Consider the following 13,453-nt stretch of genomic DNA (forward strand, 5'->3'; position numbering starts at 1 on the left):
TGTGGATAATCAGTCTCTGTGTAGCTTAAATTAAAGGAAATAGTGATGGATTGCTATGGAGATAAATATGATATATCACACAGGAAAAACTACATTAAAAGAACATTAAAGTTGGGACAGAAAGCAGTAAAAAGTGAAGAAATTCACTGCTAAGGTTGAAAAGTGATATCATTTACATCTCTGCTAATATGTAGACCTAACAGGAAGCATTAGGAAGTTGTGAGCATGCTCTGATTTGGAAGGAAGAAGGCTTGGACTTAACACACTACATTTAATACACAGTTTCATTGCCTGGATTTAATTAAAGTTCATCTCTGAATGATCATAGTCCATGGGGGGAAAGCTGTTTCTTTGACTAGAAAACTTTGGGGGTTTTAGAGTTTGGCTGTGGAGGGCCAGGTGGTAATTCTGCACCATTGCATTTCAATACCTGAGCCCTTAGCTTTAGTGTCATATAAGTCTAGGATTCTTTTTGGAAGGCTTAGCTTAATTTGTGCATTCTAGACATTGATTAACAATTAAATAATTTTTTTTCACGGTTTCCCATTTATTTCAATGGCTCAGCAAATATATACACACATATGTATATGTACATGTGTGTCATATATACATTTATAGAGATAACGACACAAAGAAAACATTAAAAATGGCTAAAGAGTGTGGAAAAGGTCATTATGCTGCCACCTGGTCACTGTTCTGGGGTTTAAAGACAAGGACACAGATTTCAATAATCACGCTGTTTACAAGTAAAAACACTGTCAATAAACTGATAATTCAGGAGGATGGCATTCTGGGAAGGATAAACTTATGAGGGAGAACAAAACAGGAGCTTCTGAGACTGCAAGTATCTCTACTCCAGTAAAAAATGTTAGATTTTCCTTTCCAGATAGTAACTATATCGTCTATACATTTTTTTCTAAGTATACATTTCCAATCTAGGAAAAGGTTAAAGAAATAGAATGAAGTATATAAAAACATTTTTGTAGGAAAATCATTACACATAATTGTATGTATGTGTAAAAGTAAACTGTTTTGCTTTGTACAATGTAAGGGGGCTTTTGCTAAAGAAGTCACATTCCTGAGGTCTAGTTATGGAAATGTACTCTGAGGGTCATCTTAGTTTTCCATGAGATAGTTCCGATATAATCACCAATTCTTAACACTAAAAAATTTGACATTAGATAATATGAATTTCTAAACACTTTCTATAGGTTTTATACAACACGTCATGGTGTGCCCACACATATTCCATATACACGGCTAGTATTACTGTGAAAACCTTTAAGCTCCTGTTACTCAAATGTGATAAATACCGACGTGGCTCAGGAGCCCGTTCTGCCTAATGGGACAGCCTTTGTGACTCCCTCTGCAGCTGACTTGGTGCTGTCAGGCCTCCGTGTCCCCATCCTCGCCATCAGAGTCAGACTCAGCATCTAAGTCCTCATCACTGTCTTCCTTCCGTTTGCCACTTCTTCTATGATTAGAACCTTCATTTTCAGTATTTTCTGAAGTTTCTGGTTCTTTATTAAACGGAATAACAATCTCTTCTTTCCACATTTTGCACAAACTTCAAGTTCACAGGCACAAGGTCTACACATTATGTGGTAAGAGTCCTTTACAGTCTTCTGTAAACATTTAACACATTTCTTAGGCTTTGACAGTGGTTTGTATTTGCTGTATTTTACACGCCATTCAAGAACTTCTTTGCAGCGTTGGCATACTCCATCATGAAGTTTTGCATTAATTTTCTTGGTCTGAACACTCTTATCAAACTTGTCATTTTTGAAGGTGAACGTATTCTGGTGCTTCTGAGGTCGGGACCGCGTCACGTTGCCTTTCTGGGAACTCATCACCAAATCTCAGGTACCATAAGTCGCTGCAGCCTTTAAGTTACAGGAAAGGGTCAACAATTAAATAATTTAATAATAGGTTTAGTAATATTAATGCCATTGTAACTTCTGGATCAAAGAATTTAGGTTGTATTCACTTCATGAGGGTGTGTTGCTCCAGGATACATCTAAAATTTTGCTTGAATATTTTGAGAAAATTAGGGTCCTGTGATAGAGCCCTTATTCAGAATCAAAGTCTAATCACATTTTGAATTTATAAAATCATATCATGACACTCAAAAACTTCTGATGACTTTGGATTTTTCCTTAAAGTTTGTCTGTTTATTATTTGCTTACCATATTAGGAGCAGAAATCCCTCCAAAGGCTCTGGACCAGCGTGGCATAGAATGTATGCATGATAGATCTTGAATAATATAAAATGAACCCTTAGCTGCTTTTGTTCCTTCTTTATGTACAGAAGTCATTACCTTTCCTTAGATCAAGAGCTGGGATTGGATGTGTTACTTACCAAGACTCAGATGGCAGAGATGATGAATCCTGTGCTTCCTGGGACAGGCCCAGCTCCCTCCCTCTCTTCCCCTTTGTTTCCCCCTCCTCTGTCTTCCTTACTATTTCCCCTTTGCTCAGTTCCCACAGCCCTTCTTCCTGTTTACCTCCTCATCTCCTCTTAGTTCCTCACCTCCTCTCTTATGTTTGCTCCCATCCTTTTGGATGGGGAGGGATTTTATGTTCTTCCATAGACATGTGCTTATCTGAGAAGGCAGAATCAACCCAACTATGAAATCGCTGAACCATGGAGAGCAATGTAGTTAGCGAATTTAGATACTCTTGGTCAGTGTCCTGCTACTATAGCAAACATCAGAGTTAGTCATATTAGAAGAAGGGTTTATTTGGGCTCATGGTTTCTGTTCCTGGTCACTTGGCTCTGTTGCTGTGGTTCTGTAGTAGCCTGGTATGTGTGGTATAGTAGAAAAGCTCTGTTCACCTCATGGAAGTGTAGAGAGTTAGGAAGAAGCTGAGATTCCAGTGTCCCTTCAAAGGACACAGCATCAGAGAGCCTACATTCTCCCACTAGGGACCACCTACCAAATATTCCATCCCTCCCAGGACAACTATAGGTTGACCACCAAGACTTTACCATGTAGACTTTTGCAAACCTAAAAGATTCAAACTGAAGTTATACAGAATCTTAAAAACTATGTCTGTTGTTTAGAAACAGAATTTGTTGTTTACTATTAGACGTATTATATGTAGGATAATAACGTGTTAAGAAGTATATTTCTGTGTTGAAGTAGGTAAAAGATTTTATTTGTACTTTTTGAGGAATGAAATATGAGCTGTGGTTACTAGTTTTCCACTTGTGCTTTGTTCAAGTGGGTCTTATAAAGGGGTCAATGAAATTACCTTAAGTAAAATAATGATTAGCCAGCCTATTTATGGTGTGCAGACCTGAGCAATAGTAATTTGTGTCTATGGCAGGATATATATTCATATCTTTTGTCACAGATTTTTAGGTCGAGTTACTTCCTAAATGGGTGTTTATATTTCTGATTAATTTTCACAACCTTCCTAAGGCTAAATATTTAGAATTGAAGTCCCTTTTTCCTCCGGTGTTCACTTTGGTACATTTCGATAGGCTGTTTTTTTAACACAAAATAAATCTGTGTGCCTGTCTGGAGTTTCAAATGCAATATAAATGTTATGCATCATCAGAAGTATGCAAACATGTTTGAAAACACAGTATTATATGGAAGCAGTTACTGGCAGTGACTGAGCTACACACCCCAAGAATGGGGTAGTGCCAAAAGACCCCAAAAGGTTTCTAAACAGATTTACTTTTGTGTGGGTGGGAAAGAGAGCAAGGGTAACTTTTATTAGGAACCAATTCCAGTTGTGATTTTAATTCTAATAATATATTTGATAGCTCAAGTAAATGAGTGGTAAAGAGACTTCATGTTAGGGTTAGATTATTTGTTCCTTTCTTAGTGGGGAGGAGTTAGTGTTTACCAAAGGAGGACATGACAGATACAAATATTAATAAGACCAATACATGTCTTGCTTTTCTGTTTGCTGATGCCGGGCCTTGCCTAAAGATGATCTTGCTGCTTTTTGTGACATGGTACTTGAACATTCTTTTGCTGGGTGTGTTGTGTTCATGCTTAACAGATGTAAAAGCATGGAGGAAGGTTAGATTTTTATCATTTGGAAGTAAGAGGCTCTGCGACTTTCTCCCATTAACTAGTAGGCAGAAGAATATAAGACTGGATTCTCTGTTATGTCCCTTATATTTCAAGTTTTGTTTATTTTTGAACTTTACATCAAAATGAGATTTTTAAACCAAGGTGATTTGTGGTGGCGTCTATAGATCTTAACCGTGGAGAGAAAGGAGGTTGTTGTTGTACAAAAGTTGGTTTGTGGCTGACATTTTAGCGAATTTTTTGTTTTCACTGGAAAGAAGTTTAAGTGGATTTTTTTTTTTAAATTCTCAGAAGCCAGTACCACTCCCAGCTGGAGAGATGTTTTGTTGGTGTCCAGGTTGAGCTGAGAAGCTCTGTAGACAGCACAGTGCTTGTAGCCCCTTAACCGTTGTCAGAACATCGTTGTATTGATGAGTGAGGCCTGGTCAAGTCACTTAACCTTTCTTCCTTGGTTTTCTCTTATGTAGACTGGAAATGATAATATCTGCCTTTGATCTCACAGGGATGCTTCAATCCATTAGAGTCATTAAAGCACTTTAAGTAAGGTGTAAGGCACTAGAATCAAGGCACCTTCGTTATTGTTATCATTATTGTTACTTTATTACAGTGCCATATACGGAGGGGGGGCACTTATTAATCCTAAATAGTCAAGTCTCGGAATATGTTCTGTGGTCAGCTTCAGAGGTCAGGTTTTTCCCTCTTTCCTCTTGTGCTTAGGCTGTTTCCCCTTACCTCCATTAATTTGGAGAATGCAAAAATTGTAACAAAGGCAAAAACACAAAAATGAATGTAGAAAGCAAGGAGACCGAGGTAACTTTCTTAGGATCCCTGAGAGCTTCGGGCTTCCTAAAATGGAATCCGTTTGAAGGCCTTGCTCCATTGTTCGTCTCCTGTCCATGAAATGAATGATCAGGAGTTCTAAAGTGCTTTCGAGTAATCACCCACCCACCCTCCCACCTGCCTCCCACCCTGCCCCCTTTTTTTAAAGTACTGTTTTTCTAGCAAAGAGCAAAATATTTGGAGTTGATGGGTAAAGATCTCTATCTTTGGAAAGTGTTCAAAGGCATTTTGTACAAGCTGATTATATTTCGTAGATCAGCCCCTTCTGGCGTTTTGTCTTGAATATTTCCTTCCCCACACCTCATATACTGTCCCAGAAGGCGATAGACTTCCATATGGCCTTGGGTGGCACCAAGTTGATGTCTCTGAAAAAGTGGAAGATGGAGGTCTACCCAGAACAGAGAGTTCGTGTCCTGGTTCTTTTGATCTCACAGATGTCACTGTTCTGAAAGAAGCTAACCTGTCCTTCCTTTATCTCTGCTCTCTGAAACTGAAGAATGTGGCTCTGCCAGTGCTTTGTCTGCCTTCTTACTCGTTGATACTCTGACTACTGAAATAATGTTTACTGCATTTCTAAACTGATCTACCTCAAACACTTTTGATTTGGTGGCTTATACCATTTGCCAGCTACAAAGCACTAACTTCTCAAATAAGAGTCTTTATAGTTAATGCACATAGTCCTTATAGTTAATAATCTTGTAATTAAGATAACTGAGCATCATAGTCTGAACTGGGACTCTACATAGCCCTGAATATGCAGAAATTCACTATGTAGACTAGGCTGGCCTCAAACTCACAGAGTTATACCTGCCTCTATTGGATTAAAGGCACACCTGGCTCTCCTCTCCTCACCTCCCTTCCTCTCCCCTACCCTCCCCTTCTCTCCCCTCCCCTCCTCTCCCCTCCCCTCCCGTCTCTCTGTCTTTGAAATGCTTTTTGTCCAATAAAACATGGATGTCATATGGATGTCAGAAACCATCTATATTTGATTACAAACACTAAAGAATTTACAAGCCCGAAATAGATAAGGACTAGTAAAGTCACACTAGCCTATCATTTATTATTTGGGTTTTATACTAGTTATTGAATAATTAGAATCCCAAAGTTTTGACAGATATGCTGCTTTTAAATTTTGGTAGATTTATTTGTTTGTTTTTTAAACTCCTAACTTAAATAAAAGAAAACTTCCAGGCTAGCTGAATTCTATAGAATTAATTTTTTATGGAAAAAATCAGATCACATTACATAATTAATAATGCATTTTGCTGGAATAATATAGTTACATGAAATTATAAAAGTAAGTGGAATATGGATATTATAGATAAAACATTTTCAGAATAAAGAATAATCTCTTAAACTGCCTTTGCTGCCTCTACATCTAAAGAATTATGTATGTATGAATATATATATATATATGTGTGTGTGTGTGTGTGTGTATACATATATGTATATATACATCACACTCATGTGTGATGATTTGGTATTGATCAGAGTCAGGCAAGCTTTTTCTTCAGCGTTACCTGAATTTATTTATTTATTTATTTATTTATTTATTTATGTATTTATTTATGTATTTATTTATTTATGAAGAGTTTCAGCAGCACCCATCTTATTCTTCCCTGTTGCCATCTGCTCCCCAAATTCCATGGGAGCAGCTTCATTTCCTGTTACATTTCAAACACAGTTTGGGTGATTTCCAAGGTCATATTCTCCTCTGAGCTACTTCATGTCTCTTTGAGAATCCATTCGTGACCTCATGGACAGTGCTATATTTCCTTCATTCCCTGTGTGGTACGCCTGGGTGGTTTTTGAAGTAGGTAGGGGAATGAACAGGAGCAACGACTGCTGGGGCTATGGGAATGGAGGAGCTAGGAGTAGATAGTGAGGGGTCCCCTAATTTCTCAACTTCCCTGCTGCCCTCAGGGTCCAAAGCTTCCTTAGAGTTTGTTACTCTTTCTGTTCACTGCCCTTTTCCCAATACCATTTAAATGGAAATAATCCCAAGGAATAAAACTTAATCTGCTAAGGTTCAGCTTTGAAAGACCACAAACCGTGGTATTTTGAAGATTCATGTTTTAGACTCAGCATGTGGGTGCAGATAATATTAAACACTTTAGTTACTTATATTCCCCCTAATACTGAGTATATGTTCTGAGAGCCATTAAAGGAAGCTGAATACTTGGTAGCTTGCTAAGATGTCATTTTAGGTAACTTTCATGTCATTTCTTCACCCAATAGAAGTGGCTTATATTTTTCTTGATATAAAAATAAACCACATGGTCATTTCATTGGATGCTGAAAAAGAATTTGATAAAATTCAGCATCCTTTCATGCTTAAAGTCTTGGAAAGAACAGGAATTCAAGGCCCATACCTAAACATAGTAAAAGCAATATACAGCAAACCAGTAGCCAACATCAGACTAAATGGAGAGAAACTTGAAGCAATCCCACTAAAATCAGGGATTAGACAAGGCTGCCCCCCTCTCCTTATATTTTTAATATTGTACTTGAGGTACTAGCTTAGGTAATTAGACAACATAAGGAGGTCAAAGGGAAACAAATTGGAAAGGAAGAAGTCAAACTATCACTATTTGCAGATGATATGATAGTCTACCTAAGTGACCCAAAAAACTCCACTAGAGAACTCCTACAGCTGACAGACAACTTCAGCAAAGTGGCAGGTTATAAAATCAACTCAAGCAAATCAGTGGCCTTCCTATACTCAAAGGATAAGCAGGCTGAGAAATAAATTAGGGAAATGACACCCTTCACAATAGCCACAAAGAGTATAAAGTACCTTGCTATGACTGACCAAACAAGTGAAAGATCTGTATGACAAGAACTTCAAGACTATGAAGAAGGAAATAGAAGATCTCAGAAAATGGAAAAATCTCCCATGCTCATGGTTTAGCAAGATTAATAATAGTTAAAATGGCCATTTTGCCAAAAGCAATATACAGATTCCATGCAATACCCATCAAAATCCCAACTCAGTTCGTCATAGAGTTAAAAGACAATTCTCAAATTCATCTGGAATAACAAAAAAAAAAAACTATTCTCAGCAACAAAAGAAATTATGGGGGCAGTATCCCTGACCTCAAGCAGTACTATGTAGCAATAATGTTAAAAACTTCATGGTATTGGTACAGTGACAGGCAGGCAGATGAATGGAATAGGATTGAAGATCCAGAAATGAACCCACACACCTATGGCCATTTGATCCTCGACAAAGAAGCTGAAAACATCCAATGGAAAAAAGATAGTCTTTTCAACAAATGGTGCTGGTTCAACTGGAGGTCAGCATGCAGAAGAATGCGAATTGATCCATCCTTATCTCCTTGTACTAAGCTCAACTCCAAATGGATCAAGGACCTCCACATAAAGCCAGACACTGAAGCTAATAGAAAAGAAACTGGGGAAGACCCTTGAGGACATTGGTACAGGGGGAAAGTTCCTGAACAGAACACCAATAGTGTATGCTCTAAGATCAAGAATTGACAAATGGATGTTTCTCTGCCATCCGAAGTTCTTCAGGTGAGAATTCTTTGTTTAACTCTGTACCCCATTTTTTAATAGGGTTGTTTGGTTTTCTGGAGTCTAACTTCTTGAGTTCTTTATATATATTGGATATTAGCCCTCTATCTGATGTAGGATTGGTGAAGATCTTTTCCCAATTTGTTGGTTGCCGATTTGTCCTTTTGATGGTGTCTTTTGCCGTACAGAAACTTTGTAATTTTATGAGGTCCCATTTGTCAATTCTTGATCTTAGAGCATATGCTATTGGTGTTCTGTTCAGAAACTTTCTCCCTATACCGATGTCCTCAAGGGTCTTCCCCAGTTTCTTTTCTATTAGCTTGAGAGTATCTGGCTTTATGTGGAGGTCGAGTTGAGGCCAGGCTGAGCTACATAGTAAGTTCCAGGACAGTCAGAGCTATGTGGAAAAAACCCTGTCTCAAAAACAAAACGATACAAAGCGCAAACAAAAACACCTGTAACAACCAAACAAAACCGAAAAGATAATTCAGATCTTGATCTTTTATTTATCATTTTTTATTTTTATGATCTTTTTTGGTTATTTTACTTATTTACATTTCAAATGAACAACATTATCAACCAAGCAGCTCTTGATCTTAAGAAGTACTTTTAAATGTCATTTCTTCTTTTCTCCACAGAGTGCACATAGATGTGCTTGTGTACTCATTATGTTTGGGTTTATATGTGTTAAGGGAAACGAATATTTTACTGTCCTCTCATCAAATTGTATAAACATAGATAACTATACAATTATAAAGCAAACAAAAAACTGGAAATTAAAAATTAAAATTGAAATTATTATTTAAAATTGAAAATTGAAATTATTATTAGCTTTACTTTTTCCTATTCTTTATATTGAACCAAATTTGTTCCTCCTTAACTTTGTGTCTGAAAAGAAATGGCACAATAAAGTAGGGGTGTCAGGCTTCACAAGGGGAAAGGGTGGCAGGCTTCACTAGGGGAAAGGGTGGCTGTCAACCTTCTTCCTTAGGAGTATGGAAGTGAGGGAAATATCTGTTCAGAGGAGTTTTCCTTCATTAGTTCTTTCTCCTTTTTTTCCCACTTAACATATCTGTTAGCATTCCACACAGACCAACAGATGTTGCAAAGCAAGTCCTACACTTCATTCTCAAGAAAAATGACATTTCCTCAGTTGCCTGCCCCACCTCTGTGACTGAGACCAGCCTGCTGCTCCTGCATAATTTGCATATATTAAGCTATGTGCCTTAATGCATTAGGAACCTGAGCTTCAGCATTCCTTTATATGTTAAGGTCGCATGTCATTAGTGACTAGTTTACAGGCTGCCTTAGAGTTCTGAGAAGGAAAGAGATTTGAGGATGGCAACCTGATTCTGTACACTGAGAGTGGATAGCCAGTTAGCAATATTTTTTCTATAAAATAGATGAGTTACAGAAAGCTCGAGCTGTCCCACCACGAGGAAGTGCTGATTGTCATGCGATGTGAAGCATCATTTTTATTATTTTGGCAAGAACAGGGACAGTTTTGTCTTGACAAGCCATTAGATGAATACCAGCGTGTGTCACATGAAAAACCACTGATCTTTAACCCAGGTCTGTACTTAACCAAGCTTTGGAAGTAAATTGTGACTGAAGGAAGAGCAAAGGCCAGTACACTGTCATTACAGATTACAGAGTCTGCTAACAGCAGGAGAACTGAGCCCAGGGAATCACAGGTGCGGTTCCCTAAGCTGTCAGTAGTCCTGCGGATGCTTCTTAAACTGTGTGCACAAGCCATACATTTATTTTATATTTGTTCAGGGTTTACGTTGTAGCCCTAGCTAGGGAGGAAAAAAAACTGAAAAAAAGAAAGAGAGAGAGAGAGAGAGAGAGAGAGAGAGAGAGAGAGAGATAGAGAGAGAGAGGGGGGGGAGGGAGAGAGAGAGAAAGAAAGAAAGCCTTCAAGTGCTTTCTTAGTGCAGGGCCTGAGTTTCTTAGCACAGAACCACCACCTTTATATAGCTTCTATGTTCCCAGTCACAGAATGACCTTAAGAAAGCCCTGTGTTTTGAAGAAATTAAATCCAGTGAAGAAAAGTAAAGTTGGGTATGGTGGAGCACACCCTTAATCCTAGCACTGGAGAGGCAGAGGCAGGCAGATCTCTCGAAATCAACCTGGTCAATAAAGTAAGTTCCAGGCCAGCCAGGGCTACATGATGATACTCTGTCTTTAAAAAAAAATAATTGTAATATATATAAAGAAATGATGGGTTATATTCCCATAACCAAACAAACAAACAAACAAAAAGCAACACAATAAATAAACTAGTTTATTCCAAAAGTATATGCAAAAGAGCATTCTTTGGCCTGTCAGTAGTCAGTAACTGTGACTAACTTTTCCATCACTGTGTAATTTTTGAGAAAATAAAAGAAAAGACCCAAATTCACCTCACTACAAAATATTAAAAAGATAGTAACATTCTAAGCAATCACTTGTGGGAATTACTGCTTACAGAGCGAACAGGAAAGAACACACTGCCTTCCTCTGTTGGTGGGATTGCAGTGCACCTCTCTGTAGTCTTGTTATCCTACACTAACTGAAATGCAAATTCTTTGTAACTAATTGGATCTCATTGAGGGTACATGCACAGTGTGTAGTTATGTGCAAAAAGGTTTTTAAAAGTATGAATTTCCTGTAATTACAACTTTTAATTACTATCCAAAGTGTGCAGTTAGTGCAGGGTTAGTATATATGCTTAACTTTAAAAAATATTATTAGAAGCATGACTGGTGAAATGTTTGATAAATACCAGATAAAAACAAATGTGTAATTGTAGCATCTGTAAATTGAATTTAAACTATTTTTTAAAATTAACATTTAGGATTTAGAATTTGAAGCCAGTTGAGTATACTGATGGCATGTTAATAGTACAGGTTTTTTTAAAATAAATAAATAAATAAGTAAAAACATTGTAAGTGTTAAAACATCATTAGTTATTTCCAGAGCTGCTTACCTTGTCCACTCTCCTGGTCTTATGTTACTGTTGTAAAAGTATTTCAGAGTTGTATGTGTGTATGTGTGTGTGTGTGTGTGTGTGTGTGTTACTGCTGTGTGTTATGAAGAAGAGTTAGTTACTCCTAGTTCTACAGTTTCTTCAGGACCTTGAGAGCTCCTTGGTGGACCTCTCAGTGTACACAGCCTAACTCTCAGTCTCAGGGACTGTGAGGAGCGTCAAGTGACCTTTCAGATTTGTGATCCCCTAATCTGAAGTACATGACTTTGAATCAGGAAGAAAGCAATAATTGTGAAAACGATGTTTATCCCCATGGCCTAGTTGTAAATAACTCGGATACAAAGGGTTTCAGAGGGTTATTCTGTAATCTACAGAATGTTGAGCCAATGGAAAGCCTCAGGAGATGTCTTGGTGCCTTGGTTTTGTTGTTAGTCATGGACCTGAGTCTCTAAAAAACAATTCAAGTCTCTTACTGGCTAGAAAAGCATCAAGGTTCTACATTTCCCTATGGAAATGGATGGCAAGTTCACATAACATATTTTGGGACTTTCTATAGGAGTCAGAATTTTATGTTCTAAAATTTATTAAAAAATGGTTTTAAACATAATAAACAAAACATAAACATTCAAGGTTTGTACTTTAGCATGTTTATATATAGCTAACTCTTTGGACTGGTGTCTGTTGTTATAATGAAGCTTTTACTTTTTTTTTTTTAACCACTTCTCGCTCAGCCCCCGCCTGCAGCTCGGCTGCTGCCCTGCAGGGAGAGCTGCCTGGAGAGCACCAGGGCAGCAGCAGAGGGATCATTAATCACCTGCAGAGCTTGGTGATTTGAGCCCTGCATGCCTGGCTCCTCTTGCACAATTGCAGGCTCTCAGGCTCCGCGGGGGAGCGAGGGTTAAGTGGAGGCAAAGGGGAAACAACCCAGAAACTTTCCTCTTTTCAGAAGCCTACCCCAAACCCATACAAAGCAAGAGTTAGTTTATCTTCCATGCCCCACTTTAAAATTTAGATATCACCAATCCGGGTTTTCCTTGAGTTGTGTGTATGTACATGCATGCTGTGAAAGGTTAGATTGCTTTAGGTTTTTCCCTCTAGTGAAAAAAGAGTTAATAAAACAGATAGAGATAATGATCAATTGATAAATGGCTATTGAACCACATAGATGTGTTAGATTGCTGCTTTGGCAAGAGCCCATTTCCAAGTAGACTTGCATCTAAGGAGACTTTAAGTGATGCAAAACATTTAGGACTAAAAGAAATAAAAGCAAATTACATAAAAATAGGTCAGAATTAGGAAAATAATTTAAATTCCTCATAGAGAAACTTGTATGATCAGCTCACTGTGGTGTTTTCTGTGTGTTTGCTTGTGTACCTGTATGAATGTATGTGGACTGTGAGCCTTGGTGCCTGTGAGAATAGACACAGGGAAGGCCTTTATGCTTGATGAACAGATTATGACACAGAACACTATGACAAAGGATGAAAATCACAAACTTAAAAAGTATTGTAAATCAACCATTTAGCTGCAGTTTGTTATTATTTTGTTTTTTTTTTTGTGTGTGTGTGTGTGTGGTTGTTGTTGTTTTGGTGTTGTTAGTGATGCTTAGCTTCCCATTTACTTTCAGAGTTACTAAATGTTTACCTTTTGTGCATTTTGGAAGTCATCTAAGAAGAGTATATGTTTACATGTGTAGATGTACTTTTCTTTCTCTTTCAAGATGCCATTTCAGAGTGTGTAGTCTTAAATTCAAAATCTGCCTAAATATAAGCCTGTGCTGTGCATGCCTAATGTTTTTGTTTTCCTTATGGGTAGTGGGTCAGCAGTGCTGGTTCAGTGTGAGTGGGACAGAGTGTGTGCATGGGGGATGGGGTGGGGGAGGGAATGATTCCTGAAATGCTCTCTTAAAAGTCAACAGTTTTGAAGAATAATAGTTTCAATATCCACATTAAGCCACCTTTTGCTAAAGATAAAAAGGTGTTTTTCTAATTTAATCAAATATGTACAATTCTCTATATATAATTGTTTAGGATAAAAGAGGCTTTTCTGCTTGATTATT

At 37.8% G+C, this 13,453-nt stretch overlaps 2 pseudogenes; one reads left to right on the top strand and one right to left on the bottom strand.

The window, feature by feature from the left end:
- The window catches only part of LOC127676347 (ubiquitin-conjugating enzyme E2 G1-like), a 1,073,095-nt pseudogene that overhangs the window by 76,161 nt on the left and 983,481 nt on the right, over positions 1-13,453 (top strand).
- LOC127676350 (uncharacterized protein C9orf85 homolog) lies at positions 539-1,901 on the bottom strand (annotated as a pseudogene).

Source organism: Apodemus sylvaticus, chromosome 1 (assembly GCF_947179515.1).
Source record: "Apodemus sylvaticus chromosome 1, mApoSyl1.1, whole genome shotgun sequence".
NCBI classification, from domain to species: Eukaryota; Metazoa; Chordata; class Mammalia; order Rodentia; family Muridae; genus Apodemus; species Apodemus sylvaticus.